Raw genomic sequence first — 18,268 nt, 5'->3', positions numbered from 1 at the left:
GGAGGGATACAACCTAGGGGGTAGAACCTTTCGGCTCTGATACCAGATGATATACGCTCCAAGGGACACACGTACGCACGAACTAGGGTTGATCGAGTTGGCCTTCGCTCTCTCTCGATATAACCGCAAACAAGACGAAACTCAATGGAACAAGAAAGCTTAGGGGAAGCAAGGGGGTTCGATCACCTAAGTAACAAGCTCACACGGGTTGATTCAAGGGGAAACCACTCAAGAATACTCGCGTAAGAACTCTCAACTCGCAAACGGCGCAAGAGAAGAAAATGCAACTTTATTGATCTAGGTTAAAAAAAAACGTGACTACAAGGCTGCGAATGGGACTTTATTAATAGTCCTTCAGCCATGACCTTCGAGGGTCGAGATTCAATCTCAAATAAATGAACGGTTACAAATAAAATAAAGAAAACAACCAAAAAGGAAACTTGTGTCATGCGCACAAGTGAACCCTCTCCACAAGTCGGAGGCTTAGGTTCGACTCTCTAGGACTTAGACTCTATGAAATAAAACGCAAATTGTTCGGTTGATAGGTCCTGCAAAACACTTAAGAGAAAATGGAAACAATGAAAACCGAACTTACCTTATTCGACGAAATGAGAGGCCACATAGTTGTCTCTGGTTCTCCTTCTTCTTCTTCACCGTGGTTCTTGTTTTCTAGACAGTTTTTAACTTCGTACGAGCCTATACGGCCTTGTCCTCCATTCTCGGTGTTACGGGCTTCGGACGTGCCGTTACGACGGTAGTATTGCTCCTCTCGATCATCTCCCAATCCGTCTCGGTCGTGGGCATTTCGGCTTCGATCGTTGTCTCCAGAAACATCACTTATCGAGTGATTATCGAAGCCCAAGCTGTTTGGATCAACTTGGTTCGAGACTTCGCTCCGTACAAGCTTTCCGGCGTCCGGGGGTGGTACTTGTCGAGCTTCTTCATGTTCTGCGGGTTGTTTCTCCAAACGCTCTCGATCAAAGCTTTTAAAATCAGCACTTTGTTGATGAATCTCGAATCCCTTGATGTTTGGTGGAGGGTCGTCCGGGTCGATCGTTCGGGCGTTCGGGTCGTCGATGCCGGGTGACGATGCTCGATCGACTCGTGCTTCTAGGGGGTTTCCTGCAAAACCGGCTCGATCGTTAGTCCTAAAATATGGACTTGGTCGATGAAACTTACCTCGGTTGGTCTGTTCTCCATCGTTGGGTCGATGAACTTGTTGAGACTTCCACTCGCGTCCGGAGGTCGAGGGTCGGCCGATAGAATATCCGTTTGGCCGGTTGCGTTGATCAGGGCCTCAACTCCTTCATTGAATGTTTCTCTTAGCTTTCTCGTCCGTGAACGGGTCATTGGTCCAGCTATGACCGTCGGGATTGTTGGTGTCGGGTCACTCGTTACCGGGTCGTGGCCGTCCGTCGAGCACTCGTCGAAGTCCGGTCCTATGTCCTCATCAAATATTGTATACATTGAAAAATGATAATGATATGTCCACACAGTTAAAAAGAAAATCTCATCCCTTTGCATCATTTCACTCAATTTTAAAAACAAGATAATAGTACTATGCATATAACATATTCCAGATTAATATAAAAAAAAGCTTCAATGACAGTTTTTGTCGCCTGGTAATTTCGAAAGATAAAAATAGTTAACTTATATAATATTAAAAAACACATCTTTATCCATTTATTTAATTCACAAAATAACTACAAGACAGTAAATCTAATATTATCATAGAAATAAAGGGCATCTACAAAAATCTCAAAACACAAGAACGCCTATTCAGTACACAATCTTCGATAAACAAGTCATGGCAACCACAAACTTCTTCTCTGATCTTACTACCAATCAAACTAATTGGAGTGTGATTGTTAAAGTTCTATCAATATGGAAGCCTAGACCTGATTCGAACGGAAAGAGGAAGGAGATGATTTTGGTTTATGAGAAGGTCTAATACGTTTCTCCTAGAATAGACACTCTTGAAGTTGAGGGAATGATAAGCTTTGCACCTAAGGGATCGGGGGATCTCTTAGACCAAAGGATGTGGAGCGAATGGTCGCACAAAGGTTGCAGAAAAGCCTTTGATTTACCGAACTTGGACTTGCCTATGGATATTACACACCAAAGAAAGAACAAGAGAGAGTGATCTAACTTATAAAGAGTTTTTGATAAAAGATTAGATGAGTTACAAATGAGAGATATAGGGGGATTATATAGTAGAGGGGAAAGAGAGAAAAGTGCCTTGGAAATACACAAGTGTCTTGGAAATACACTCATGCAAGTCCATGCACCAAGTCTTGGAAATAACAAAACATTAAATGCAAGAATGAAGAGAAAATATAGAAAATGGGCCAAGGCAAAGTGATGGGCCTTGGACCCACGAATTGGGCTTGGTAAATGGCCTTGAAAGTGTTACTTAGGCCTCATTAAAAACCTTGTCAAGAAAACCCATTGGGACAAAACTTGACAAGGGTAAAAGAGTGCATAAGCAACACTTAACCCTTTACCGAACCATTTTAGCCGGGATGATTATTGAGGGACTTGAGCCACGTCTTCTTGCTTCTTGTCTAGCTCCCTAAGTCTTCCATTGGTTGATGGGTTGAGCTCCTTAAGCCTTGAGCGTGTTAGAGGACCTTCCGGGATGATTAGTGGTTCCTCCGCTTCGAGTTGCTCCTCGGCGACTTGTTGCTCCTCTTCTTTGTGTTTCTCCTCGTCGTCTTCGTGCTGCTCCTTGTCAACGGCTTCCTCCATTACGTGCTCCGAGACTTGTTCGAACAGTCATATCAAGGTCAGACCAAAGTTGTTAATTCTCTTTCCCGCAAAATTATTGCTTTGTTTTAGTATATTCATCCTCCTTAAATCTTTCTTTAGCTGTCATGTTTATTTCAGGGTTGTAAGATTGATGCTACAATACCCTACATCAGATACGCATCTCCTTTCCATAATCGAATTCGTGAGGGTTCATGGTACCAATTGACTAACTTCCAGGTAATTGAAAATTGCTTACCAATTAGAAACTCACACAATCATCTCACAATAACAATGGTGCATGGCACAACTATGCATGAAGTGACTTCGTACATTGATAGTGAATTTTTCAATTTCACCACTGCGATAAAAATTGACTTTGCACATGAAGAGGACCGCAAATACTGTGTTGGTATGTAGTTTGATAGTTTTTATGATATAAAATACTGTTTTCGCTAAAATAATATTCCATTATAATTGGATTGCCGTTTAATTATGTGTTAACTATCTCAATTCAGATGCAAGCGGTGTTTTGAAAGAAGTTTCTGACATGCGTGAAATTAATTTCGTTGATGGAGAATATGGTTATGCAAATGCTGAGAGTGTTGTCACATTTACCTTGACAGATGAAACGTATACTCGATTAAATTTTTAAATTTTTTCATCATATCTATACAACGATTAATTTTTATTTATGTGTCACCTAATATTTACAAAATTTTACAGGAGAAAAGATATCCTTTGTGTGGCAGTAGGTAAACTTGCTAGAAAAATCTTGAACGAGTCGACAGATATTGTGTTCGAACACCCTGTGGATAGACCGATAATGTGTGTTCTTCGTTTCTGGAGAATTACTGAATTTGAAGGTAAGTAAACTTCATTCACAAATTTTATATGAAATGTATGCAATAGTAATAACTGAATAATTAAATCTTCACATCATCGTTCTCTTTATTCAATAGGTAATCCGTGTATTATGTCTCAGTATGGATCTTCTAGAATGTTTTTGGACCAAGAGTATGACGAAATGAATCTAGGCCATCTACTGTAAGTTTGTTTATGTTTATGTTAATAGGAGTAGTATAAAAACTTATATGTTAGATACATTACTTATATTTTTATAGTCTCATTGAAACAAACCTAATAGAGAATCCATTCTTTACTAATTACCTTTTCTGGAAATGTAGGGGACCTGAAGGACTGGCTGAGTATACTTGGCGACTACCTAGCGATCAGGATTCTGATTAATACTACTTCAGATGTAGTAGTATTGATATTTCTTTTGTTTTATCCCATGTTTTGTAAAACTTTATTTTTGTGATGTGGACTATTTTTAAAATTAACTACGTTTGTTTGAATTTCGTTTAAAAACTTTTTTATATAATTGTGTCATTTATAAAGTTCAAATATATCATTATCTAAATCAACTGAAACCTAATAAATTTAGGAATGTTTCGGCTAATTAATTTCAGGAGTAACAATTATTCGGCCTGATGCATAACTATAAGATTCATAGGATCACCGAACCTTAATATAAATTACCAGTCTCTTAGTTATACATCACGAGCAATACAATCCGCGGAACAAAACTGTCGGAGATTTTATGACCAACCGACCGAGTTAGATAAATATTTGCTGTGTTTTAGGGCCATTCTTAGTATTCCAATCACATTTATCTAGACCATTTATCCTTTACTCTACCGAGTTATGTAAATCGTATAAATCTTCACTATAAACATTGAGATGTATTTAACAGAATCGCCCGTGCCGTGGCACGGGTTACTACCTAGTTTTATCACAATTATAAAGAAACACAATGATCTTTCCATAACCTACAACAAGATGAGGAAATGATTTTTCGAATACATTGCTTAAACCAAAAACATCTTGTCTCGAGACTATCAAAGCTCTCAAAATACCATAAGGACTTTAGTAATAACAAATTTGAGAATGGGCTTCAACACAAATGGCCAAAACAAGAGAATGTAACTTGGCTTTCTTCGCAGAAGATGCATCTTTCTCTATGAGTGCTTTGTCAAGGGTCTCCCGGATGAACCGTAAGATAAACAAGACCCACTTAGACCTTTCAACGCCACAATCAACCAAACAAGGCTAATTCTATAGAAATACAACTCCATAACAAAAGCTAAAGCTCAACCCCTAACTAAACGACTTAACTAGTTGAGGTGAGAAACTTTGCCCAAACGAGGGAAGCAAACGACCCAACAATACAATTGTTAAAACTTAAGAAGACAATTGCAAACGATTGGATCTAGCAAACACCAGATCAGAACCTACAACTAACAGATCCAAAACGGAGAAAAAATCAATTAGAGACCAAAGAGCATGGAACCGAGAGCAGATGAAGAGAAACAAACAGAAAACCGGTACCAACAAAAATCCACATTTTAGATCTGGTGAACACTTTGGATCCTTCTCGCAAGCATCCTGAACACTTAGCTTCGTTGAGACCGGATTCAGAGCCGACTAAAACCAAACGCCGTTCTCGGATCTGAAAAACTCCATCCACAAATCGGAGCTCTAAACTCGTTCACTCGATTGAAGATATCCGTTGAGTCTCTCACTATGCCACAAAGGAAGAGACAACTATAAATACTAAACTGAATCTGGTGGTGGCATCACAGGCACACCAACCACCGGATTCAACGACAAAGAGCAAGGGGATCTAGAACTGGAGAAAAATGGTTTTCTTCGTCTAGGAGAGAGAAAAGAGGAAAAAGCGAACTTCTCCTAGAACTGACACTTGTAAATCCCTTTAACCCCTTAGAACTGTGGTAAATCATTTAATAAAAAAATTTGCAAACTTTTAAAACCCTTTAAAAACCCTTGTAAATTCTTGAAACCATTTTAAAGTCCTTGTATTGCCTTTGAAAACCTTTGTAAACCCTTTAAACTTTCTTATAAATAATCAATTATGTGAGAACAATCAATTATTTACCCATCAAACTTTCTTATAAACGTTTATGTTGTTTTAAGATATAATAAGTCTTTCGAAAAAAGTTATCGATAATGGTTTCTAAACAAAATAAAAAATAAATTTTTTTTTAAAATAAATACATAATAAAGAGAAATAAATTAATTGAATTATAAAATATTCCCCGGCGTAGAATTATATTAAAACATCAGCATTTTCATTGAAAAAGGTGTTGACAATCAATTAAAAATATAAAAACATAAAACAAATATTTATGAAAATATAATAAAATTTAATATGATCATTATGAGAAATATTAATAAAATATTAAATAATTACTGAATAGTTATAAAAATTTAAACAAACAAATTAGAAATCAAAAATAAATCATTACTCATTTGGAGAGATTAAAGCTAGGAAAAGTGTTTAAAATCAATATGTATATATATAATTTGCCACAATATATATTTCACCGAAAATTTGTAATTAAAAACGCTTACGAAAATAAACTTTCAAAATTTAATGATTTTCGAGAGGTTTGGAGAAAAAATTTGAAAGTTGATTGATTATAATTTTGTGATTTGAGTTCAAGAACGGTGCTTTAGAAATCCTGACAATTATTTATTTGCAATTCTGAATTTCCTGAGAATATCCCCGAGCCTAGCGTTTTCTCATATTGTTTTAAAACTCAATCTTTATTTTCACTAGGTTATTAAACCGCGCACGCGCGGGTATATTTATATCGATTTTTTTCAAGAAAGTATATAGTACCATATTACATGCAAAATTACTATAATGTCTTATTTTTTATTTGTTTAAGACATATTCTTTCATTTATATTTATGTATCGTTATATTTTTTTATAAAAATAAATAAAAATTGTATCTAGATACTGAAAAGAAAACCAGTTAGTTGTATTGCTAGTAGCGGTCGTCTTTGTCCTATTGCCATAACCATTTTGGACAAAACCTCTTCAAGATACTCACAATGGCCTCTATATATGTTGTTTGATCCATACACACAACTGTCTTATCGCTCCTCTTTTCTCTTATCCTAATCCCAACAATGTCTCATTCAACTTCTCATCCTAATCCCAACAATGTCTCTTTCAACTTCTCATCGTCACTATTTCCTCTACCTTACATGACCTTCAAGCTTCTTCTCCACCTCTTCTTTCTCCTTCTTCATCTTTATCACATTAGCCACCGTCTCCATATACCTTTTGTGCTTTTCATTAAGTATTTCATACAGGAATTATAATCTATTTAGTTTTGAATTCACTCTCTCCGATCTCTTTGATCATACCTCAGTATGTTTCATATGTCATTGTAATATTCTCCTTAAGCAATACTTGTTCCCAGTGGCGGACCGAGGAGAAAAATTTACCCGGGTCAATAAAGTTTTTTTAGCAGTTAAATATTAAAAAAAAAAAACAAAAGGCACTAACGTAACATAGGAGTATTGAACTTGGGTTTAGGGGTGTCAATATACTGTAGAAAGCCAACTTTCCTGCTGGAACTTTCATATTTTACATGCAAAACAAAATATTTTAAGATATTACCTGGGTCAATTGACCCCCCTAATTTATACATAGGTCTGTCGCTGCTTGTTCTTCTAAATTCTTAGCTTATCTTCTCTTAAACTCTCCTTCTTTCTCTATAACACTTGTTTGGTTATTTATCCATCAAGCTCTCTATCTCCTCTCTTTTTTTTTCTACTTCATTACGTAAAGTCTTTACAGTTTCTTCCAGAATTAAAATCGTGGATTCCCTCGACGCAACATCTTTACCAGTCTCTTGCATTATCTTTTCTTTCTCCTCAGTATTGTACTCTTCCAACATCTCTCAGGCTTAATTGTAATCATCTTTTACCTTCTTGATTATTCCTTTTCCAAACAAACCGTTGATCTATTTGTGCTCTCGGGTCAACGTCTTGTATGCAGCTTCTTGCTCTAACAACGCTTTATGCATATCTTTTATCTAATAGAAAGTATTTATAAGAACTTAAGATGTGTATGATTTAGGGAATGTTTTTTTATGATTTTCAGTAACACACAAAATAAGAAAATTTATATTTTAAAAAGACACAACTCGCCATTATCACAACTAATATTCACAAATTTACCTTTATTTGGCGTACAAAATATAGTTAATCGAGGGCTAACATTTATATTAAATATTATATACTTAGATTGTAAGTTTCATATATTCCATATATTATTTTCATTAATAAATATTTCTGTTTTCAGTAAATTCTTTTTCCTTTTTATTAATATTTTTGTATATAAAATATTGTATTTAAAAATGTTAATTAATGAGATAGAAAAAATGTTAATCAGTGAGATGTCTAATCTCGATTGGTCGTTTAAAATCCTATGTGGACGCTCTCAAAAGCTTATATCATCAACTTTTATATAGTATAGACTAGGTTTTGAAGTAGCGTGGGTATATTCGATATAATTTTGTGAAAACTATTTATGATTGACGATTGATAAATTAACTACGCAAAAAAATATCGTCCATCTAAAATTTTATGCTTTTCTACCATAACTTAGTTTTATGTTTCAAAAATACTCATACCAAATTTCATAAAAATAACAAACAAAGTAACTAACCAAGATATCAATAAATAATAAAAACAAATAAAGATATCGGATTGTGGTTTTTACCTTAGCATCATCGGCCTAACATCATCTCCAGTTACCATATTTTAAGAATTTCCCGATCAGAGATCCTAATATAGACAATACTCCTATTACATAAACCATAAAAAAGAAAAAAGTTAGAATTGCACTAAAGGATTAAGACACAGAAAATTAATACAACGCTATTAAAAACACAAATATAATCTCAAAAGGAATAAAAAAACATAAACAAATGATAAGCAAATCAAATAATACAAACAATTCAAAAAACGCGAGATACATAGAAAATCATATTATCAAAAATATGAGCTACACCAACTACAAAAAAAATCAGAATACGAAACTAATGGAACCATATACAAATGTAGAGGTCGAGACTCTATATTAATTGTTGAATTGTTAGGGCTAACTGCATAATTATCCAACTTAGTTTTATTTTTTAAAAATAGGAAATTTTACTCAAACACAATATTCACAATAAATTTTGAAATATTTTAACATAAAAATTAACAAAAAAATGAAGTATTTACGTTTTAAAATTAATAAAATTTCAATTATATATTTCGATTAGTTTTATATCATTTATTTTTATGATTGACGATTAATGAATTAACTACTCGAAACAACGTCGTCCATCTAAACTCCTAAACTCAAAGTTAGATGCCTTTCTAACATAACTTAGTTTTATGTTTTAAGAATACCAATACCAAAATTCATAAACAGAAGACAAACTAACTAACCAAGATATCAATAAATAATAAACAAACAAACAAACAAATAAATATATCTTCCTAGCATCATCTCCAATTTCTTCATTAAAAAAACTTTCCCTATCGAATATCCCAATATAGATAATACTCCTTACATCAACCATTAAAAAGTTAGAATTATAATAAACAATCAAAACACGGCAAAAATAATACATCATTAAAACACAATTATAACCTCGAATAGAATTACAAACTCATAGATGGGTGATAAGCAACCCGAATAATATAAACTATTCGAAAAAACACAAATATAAAAAAAAATCATATTATCAAAATATGAACTACACCAAAAAAAAAGAAGAGAATTTTTTAAAAAAGTCAGAACTACGAACTATTGGAACCAAATACTAATTTAGAGGTCGAGACTCTGTATTTATAGTTGAACTGTTAGGGCTAAGCAGTATAATTATCAAACTCGATTTTACCTTTTAAAATAGAAATATACTCAAACACAATATTCACAATAAATTATTAGGTAATTTAATATACAAAACTCAGTATTTTCGTTTTTAAATTTAACAAAAGTTAAAATTTTGCATTTTGATTATTTTTACATCATTGATTTATTATGAAAAGGAAATATTAAATTTAGAAATATCTCCATATTTTATAATATATCTTTTATGTCCATAATCTTATTATTTTCCTTTTTTACATGAAAAACTTAATAAAGAAATTATCGTAATTTAAAAAATGTTAAATATTGAGATGTCTAATCCCGATGGGACGTTTAAAATCCTATGTGGACGCTCTCAAAAGCTTATAGCCTCAACTTTTATATAGTATAGATTTGCTGTTTTTAATATTAAAACCTTAGCTTAATTTAATACCGAATATTTATTGTGTAATCTTTAAGTTTCTGTGGATTTAATCCCTAAGTACTACAGTGATCTCTTAATTGAGAGAGTAGCTCAGGGCAAATTTGAGCCGATCAACAAGCTTAGATAAATCAAAAACCTTGCGATCATGAGGTTTTTTGGGGGGGTTTACCAAGGCTGTTCTCAAATTTTTCCTTAAAATTTTTGATCTTTTCCTTTAACTAACTTTTACTAAATTCAAAACTAATCTGATTTTTCAGAAGAAGATGAACCCTATTTGGTATCATCAAAAGGACTTACTCCAGTGTCGGTTTTGTAGTCAATAAGCCCTTGTAAAAGAGCAACCTCATCGTCCTCACTCCAAACACGTTGGAAGTTAGGTTTCTTCTTCTCTTTCTTCTCTTTCATTTGTTGTTTCAGGAGAACGTTTTTCCACAGATCTTTTCACCTCTTGCTTCTCCGTAACTACAGGCTTCATAGGCGCTTCAACCTTCTTCACCGTAAAACCAGCTTCAACCTTCTTCTCCGTTAAACCACAGAATCTTTGGATCCACCTTAACAAATTATTCAAAAACCCTTGTAAATATTTTAAAAGTCATCCAAAACCTTTCAAAACTTTAGTAAAACTTTCAAAACCTTTGTAAATCATTTTATAACATTTATAAAGAGACACAATGATCTTTCCATAACCTACAACAAGATGAAGAAATGATTTTTCGAATACATTGCTTAAACCAAAAACATCTTGTCTCGAGACTATCAAAGCTCTCGAAATACGATAAGGACTTCCCGCATAACAAATTTGAGGACTGGCTTCAACACAAATAGCCAAAACAAGAGAATGGAACTTGGCTTTCTCCGCAGAAGATGCATCTTTCTCTATGAGTGCTTTGTCAAGGGTCTCCCGGATGAACCATCAGATAAACAAGACCCACTTAGACCTTTCAACGCCACAATCAACCAAACAAGGCTAATTCTATAGAAATACAACTCCATAACATAAGCTAAAGCTCAACCCCTAACTAAACGACTTAAATAGTTGAGGTGGAAAACTTTGCCCAAACGAGGGAAGCAAACGACCCAACAATACAATTGCTAAAACTTAAGAAGACAAACACCAAATCTGAACCTACAACTAACATATCCAAAACGGACAAAAAACCAATTAGAGACCAAAGAGTATGGATCCGAGAGCAGATGAAGAGAAACAAACCGAAAACATGTACCAACAAAAATCCACATTTCAGATCTTGTGAACACTTTGAATCCTTCTCGCAAGCATCCTGAACACTTAGCTTTGTTGAGACCGGATTCAGAGCTGGCTAAAACCAAACGCCGTTCTCGGATCTGAAAAACTCCATCCACAAATCAGAGCTCTAAACTCGGTCGCTCGATTGAAGATATTCGTTGAGTCTCTCACTACGTCGCAAAGGAAAAGACAACTATAAACACTACACTGAATCTGGTGGTGGCATCAAAGGCACACCAACCACCGGATTCAACAACCAAGAGCAAGCAGATCTAGAACTGGAGAAAAATGGTTTTCTTCGTATAGGAGAGAGAAAAGAGGAAAAAGCGAACTTCTCCTAGAACTGACACTTGTAAATCCCCTTAAACCCCTTAGAACTGTGGTAAATCATTTGATAAAAACTTTTACAAACTTCTAAAATCCTTTAAAAACCCTTGTAAATCCTTACAAAACAATTTTAAAGTCCTTGTATTGCTTGTCAGTGCGGATGAGGCAATAATATAGTGCAGAAAATAAATGAGACACAAAATTTGTTAACGAGGTTCGGTTTTTCCTACTCTCGGGGACCAAGTCGAGATTTCAATTTCACTAGAACAAGAAAGCAAATACAACCAATTTGCAAACGCGTAAATCAAGCACACACCCCTTGAACTACCGCTCTAAACTATAACATGAAACCTTAAGGATAAATCTCTATCCTTAACTAAACTCCCCCAGAGTCTAGAGTTAACCAAGATAACCTAACCTTGGGCTAAACTCCCCCTGAGCCTAGAATTCAATACTCCAAGTCTCTGGAGCAGACTTCACACACATGTCACACCGACGAACAAAGAAACTTGATCACACAAGCACCAAACCGCGAAACTAAGCCGCACACAAAACCAGAAAGCTCTCAAAGATTATTCTTTATGCTTCAGCTCTCTTCCTTCTGTAGGACGTGCCTAACACCTCTATATATAGCAAACATGATTCCCAAATCACATAAGAGAACTTTTCCAAATCCCATGAGGAACAATCTTTTTCCTTTTTGCTCTTTTCCTTTTCCTTGTCAAACTCCAATTCTCCCAAGCTTAGAATAGTTAATTTTCCTTCATTCATCTTCCAATTATGCTATAATCTTATCTTTTTAAGTCTTCTAGAACCCTAGCACACACATAAAACATCAACATCCTGAATCACGTCCTGTATTAGACAGCCACTGCATCAGACAAAAATTTTGCATCTACATTCTCCCCCTTTTTGACTATGGTTGTGAACTCAACAATTCTCACTTCAAAATAACATCACCAAGAACATCACCATTCTCCCCCAACTTGAGTCACAACATGGTCAAAAACTAATTGGAAAATACTCCCCGCTTTCCAAAACGAGGTTGATAACCTAGTGCACCATCACCATATAACTCATCTTTCCTGACCCAAATCTTCTTACACTGTATCCCTTGATAGTTGGACTCTTGAATGAAACTGAAACAGTTCCTCTTAATATGCTCTCTAACTCCACAATGAAAGCATGTTGGAACATGAAAACTCACATTATAAGCCTTCTTCATTTGATTCCTCTCCCTCATCAATCTGAAACACCTTGGCCTAATATGCCCAACGACACCACAATGATAACAAGTGGGACGAAACATTCTTTGAGGTTCACTTTCCAAGTTAGAATTTGTTCCAATCTTCCTGAACAACTACTGTCTCTGATGCATACTCTATCTCAATTGCAATTTTTCTCACAGCTGCAGTTTTTGTCTCAGTTCCTGATGTAGACGTGACTTTTCTACCATAAACAAACATTGAATCTGATTTTGAACGTTTTCCTTTAAAACCAAGGCCATATCTATCCATTTTGCCAACATTCAGAATCTCATCCAACTGCTTTGTGCCATTATTAAGCATCCTCAAATTCTTTTGAGTTTCTCCAAGTTGTACTTTAGCTTGTGATGCTTCTTCTTCTTTTTCTGATGCATATTTCTCTGCTTCAACAACTTTAGCTTCCAACTTGAGCTTCTCCTTAGTCAAAATTGAATTCTCCTCAACTACTTTAAGCCATTGTTCATACAACATCTCATAATTCATAGCAAGTTCTTCATCATAAAAACTCTCTACATCACTATCACTCTCTGTTTCAGACTTTGCTATATTTGCAGATTCAGATGCAGTTGCAGGTTTTGCTGCTGATTCAGACGTAGTTGCAGGTTTTCCTGCAGATTCTGACGCAGTTGCAGACTCTAATTCAGAACTATCTTCGAAAGTTGTAAACGCCACTAAGTTCAGCAGTTCTTCTTCATCTTCTGAATCAGTTTCATAATCATCACTAGCAACATTCACAGCTTCTTATTATGCTTATGTAGATTGGCACAATCAAAACGAACATGTCCATACCCTTTGCATTCAAAACATTGAATATTCTTTGATGAACCTCTCACATCTTCATCTCTTCTATTCTTCATCTCTTTTCCCATACGCTTCAGATATTTAGCAAATTCTCTTGATAACATAGCCATTGAATCTTCAGATGATAAAGCCTTAAGAGCAACTCCAATGTCAACTTTCTTCTTCACGGTTTCATCTTCCTCCTTCTTAATTCCTTCAGCTTTATGAACTTTGCTTAACTCAAAAGCTTTAAGTATCCCAACAAACTCATCAAAAGCCATCTCATCTAAGTTATGAGCTTCTTCAACTGCACAAATCATTGACTCAAATTTTCCAGGCAATGATCTCTTCAATTTACACCAGCTTCTTGTCTTTATAAACCTTACCAAGAGCAAAAGACTCATTAGATATGTCACATAGCTTAGCACTAAATTCAGCCACTAATTGTAAGATTAAGCGGAATAACAAGAGAGAGATGCTAGATTTGAGCAACAAGAATGAGAAAGAGATTGGGAGAGAAGATGAATAGTAACCAAGAATAGAAAAGAGAGAGAATTACTCTTCTTACTTCATTAGGTTTACAATCACACATATAAATAAGTGGGATAAGAGATAAGCTTACAAGGGAAGCTAACAATATAAATAATGCTAATCTATTTGAACATCCCCCGTATGTATAGAATAGACCAATATAACGTACTTTATAAGGTACTTTATAAGATACTTTATAAGGTACTTTATAAGGTACTTTATAGACCAACATGATAGAATAGACCAATATAAGGTACTTTATAATGGTCTATTCTATCTTGATATACTCAATAAGATCTTGATCAATACTCCCCCTCAAGCTTAGCTTAATGAAATGGCTAAGCTTGGAACCCGTGAAGCATCACCTCATTAAAAACCTTAGTATAGAAAACCTCATGGGACAAAACTATACTAAGGGAAAAAGAGTGTGATGTCCACAGATTAGAGAAGTTGATCAAGGGCGTGAAAGGTCCACAAGTCCAAGTTTGCTATAAATATGATTGCAAACCTTAGGTCATGTGGCCTTGGTGAAGATATCCGCCAATTGATCTTCACTTCTAGTGTAACATGGGAGTGTTACACCTTCTTCAATCTTTTCTCGGACCTTGTGGCAATCCACTTCAATGTTCTTGGTTCTCTCATGGAATACCGAGTCTGTGGCTATGTGAAAGGCGGCTTGGTTGTCGCAATGCATGGTGATAGATCTCGGTGTTTCAATGCCAAGGTCTTTGAGGAGGGCTTTTAGCCAAGTGAGTTCATTTGTAAGCTTCTTCATGGCGCTATACTACGCTTCCGCACTAGAACATGAAACTACCTTTTGTTTCTTAGACTTCCATGTGACCAAATTTCCACCAACGAACGTGCAATAGCCGGTTGTTGATCTCCTTGTGATAGTATCCCTGGCATAATCCGCATCACAATATCCTACCATCTCGGTATTTGCATTCTTTCCCATCCAAAGACCTTGACCGGGGCAGCCTTTGACATATCTCAAGATCCTCTCCACCATATTCCAATGATACTTGGTGGGATTCTTCATGTATTGGCTGGCCTGATTCACGGCAAAACAAAGGTCAGGCCGTGTGAGAGTTAAGTAGATTAACTTACCTACAAGGCGTCGATATTGCTTCGGGTCTTCATACGGCTCATCGAGAGGATCTGAAGGAACATTCTTCTTGCCCTTCTTCATCTCCCCCTTTCGCTTGACCGTATAGCCTTCTTCAAGTGGTGTCAAGGCCGGTTTGGATCCAAGTTTCCCTGTCTCATTCAAAAGATCAAGAGCATACTTTCTTTGAGAAATAAAAAAGCCCTCCGGAGAGCGACATACCTCAATTCCAAGAAAGTACTTGAGTTCACCAAGATCTTTTATATCAAATATAGACTTAAGGAAGAGTTTAGTGTCTTGAATACCTTCCTTGTTGTTCCCGGAGATGATGATATCATCCACATACACGAGAACAACAACAATACCTTGATCACTTTGAAGAGTAAAGAGAGTGTGGTCGGCCTCGGATCGCTTAAACCCATGATCTTTGAGAGTGGAGCTTAGCTTGTGGTACCAAGCCCTCGGGGATTGTTTGAGACCATAGATTGCTTTCCTCAAACGTAAAACGTTGCCCGGGGTGACAAGTGATTCAAGGCCGGGAGGTGGAGTCATATACACTTCTTCTTCAAGTTCTCCTTGGAGGAAGGCATTTTTAACATCCATTTGCCACAAATCCCAAGATAAGTTGGTGGCTAGAGAGAGAACAACCCGAACCGTGTGAAGCTTGGCCACTGGGGCAAATGTATCCGTGTAGTCATCCCCATATGTTTGAGTAAAACCACGTGCAACAAGTCGAGCCTTGTACCTTTCCACCTCACCATTACTTAAATACTTAATTGTAAAGACCCATTTAGAGCTTACGGCCTTCTTTCCCGGGGGAAGAGCTTCCTCGTCCCATGTATGGTTGCGGATCATGGCTCCGGTTTCATCCTCTATGGCTTGAATCCAACAATCATCTTCTTTGGCTTCTTCATAAGATTGAGGAATGGTATGTGCGTCATTCTTTCCAAGAAATGCTTGATGGTCGGTAGGCAAGAGGGCAAGCGAAAAAACGGCTTGTATTGGATGAGCCACGGCTTGATTGTTGTAGAAGACTCTTTTCTCTTGGAGTCTTGTACTTATTCTAAGAGGTTGTGGAGGAGGTAGATGTTCTTCCACATCTTCCTCTTCCTCCTCTTCTTCATGCATTGTTGGTGTTTCCGATTGCACATCACTTTCATTACCATGGATAGGGTCCAGATGAGGCTCTTGGTTGAGAGAATGAGTATCCGGACTTGGTAGAGAACCCACCGGGATGGTCAAAGCATCCTCCGGTACAAGCTGCGGATGGCCGCCGGGTTGCGAATGGCCGGTGGTTCCTAAACCGGCAGGTTTGTCATGATTTGGTGTCTTTGGAGAGGTATTCCCAAGATGATCAAGACGAAATTTTAGACTTGAGGCACGGTCCATGTGAATGTGGGATAGATCTTCCAAGCTATTCCAATCTTTCTTGTCATAGTAACCTTGATCCTCTAAGAATTTCACATCTCGAGACACATACACACGGCTATTGACCGGATCATAACACTTATAGCTCTTTTGAGTGGTTGAGTATCCAATGAACATACACCTTGTGCTCTTTGCGTCTAGCTTAGTTCGTTGTTCACCGGGCACTAAAACAAAACAAACACACCCAAATACACGTAAGTGTTCTAAAGAAGGCTTAACTTTGTTAAGTACCTCAAATGGTGATCTATCTTGTAGAACTTTTGTAGGAGTTCTATTGATAAGATAGCAAGCCGTCATCACCGCATCACCCCAAAATCTCTTGGTGGAGTTAGTATGAAACATCATCGATCTTGCAACCTCCATAAGGTGTCGATTCTTTCTTTCCGCAACTCCATTTTGTTGAGGGGTGTAAGGGCAACTTGTTTGTTGAATGATGTCATGCTTGAATAGGTGTTCTTTAAACCTGTGGCTTGTATATTCGGTGGTTTACCCTATGGCGGATGTCAGCGGTTCGAGTCCGCATTCTATCTCATCGTATCACATTCTGTTCTATGATATTTGAGAATCGCCGTCAATACCTCGGTGAAGGTCTCCTACATTATCCGATCTAAGTACCTTAATTTTAGCATTGAAATGATTAGTAACATAATTTTGAAAGTTTGTAAAAGCTTCATACACACGATCTTTAGAGGGTAACAATGTGATCCAAGTATACTTTGATTTTTCATCAATAAAGGTCACAAAGTACTTATTGTTGTCTCTAGATATGCATGGTGAAGTCCAAACATCCGAATGCACTAAATCAAAGCAATTTTCATAAATGGTCTTAGATTTAGGGAAAATAGACTTGCAATGTTTACCAAGTATACAAGACTCACAACTAGAACTATCAAATGAAACATTAGGCAACATCAATTCAAGAGCACGAGAGTGAGGATGGCCTAATCTAGCATGCCACACGGCATTAGAACTTAAAGCAAGACAAGCATTAAACAAAGTAGAAGAACTTGGTAAGGTTTTCTCAAGAACATAAAGATCTCCTTTGGCATTTCCTTCTCCAAGTCTTTTCCCGGTCTTAATATCCTGAAAATAAACCTCTTTAGGACCAAATATAGTATAGCAATTGAGATCATTAGTAACCCTTTTAACCGATAAAAGATTAGAGGTAAAGGTAGGCATATAGAAGGCTTTAGAATTCTTATCAAATAGTCTCAATTCCCCTATTCCTTTTACCGATATCTTATCTCCATTAGCTATCTTTACATTCCCTAAGGCCGGTTGTATGTTGTCTATAAGGCTCGGGTTACTAATCATATGGTGAGAAGCACCCGAGTCAATGAAAAGTTTACTACTAGGTTTAGAAGCAAAGAGAGAGATACCGGATTCCTTAAGTGAGGCAATGGATCGTATGATAGCTTCCAAGTCGGATTTTCTCACAACATCACCATGAGATGCAGCCATGGCCACTTCCTCTCCTTGTTTGCTCGATCCGGAACCGCCTTCTTGCCTTGCTTCTTGCGAGATATTCGCCTTGAACTTAGCCGGCTTGAGATGGGGATGGAGGATCCAACATTTGTCTTTTATGTGACCTCTTTTCTTGCAATGGTCACAAACCACCACCTTCTTGTCTTCTTGCTTGTATGTTCCTTTGTTGGCCATGATGAGCTCCCC

General features: G+C 36.4%; 1 pseudogene; it reads right to left on the bottom strand.

Annotated features, from left to right (window-relative positions):
- Positions 1-12,364: 12,364 nt before the first annotated feature.
- On the bottom strand, positions 12,365-13,853 carry LOC17892600 (annotated as a pseudogene).
- Positions 13,854-18,268: the final 4,415 nt, after the last annotated feature.

The sequence above is a fragment of the Capsella rubella genome, unplaced genomic scaffold (genome assembly GCF_000375325.1).
Source record: "Capsella rubella cultivar Monte Gargano unplaced genomic scaffold, Caprub1_0 scaffold_3, whole genome shotgun sequence".
Classification (NCBI taxonomy): Eukaryota; Viridiplantae; Streptophyta; class Magnoliopsida; order Brassicales; family Brassicaceae; genus Capsella; species Capsella rubella.
Note: the sequence above shows the minus strand (reverse complement) of the source record. Positions and strands in the feature narration are given on the sequence as shown.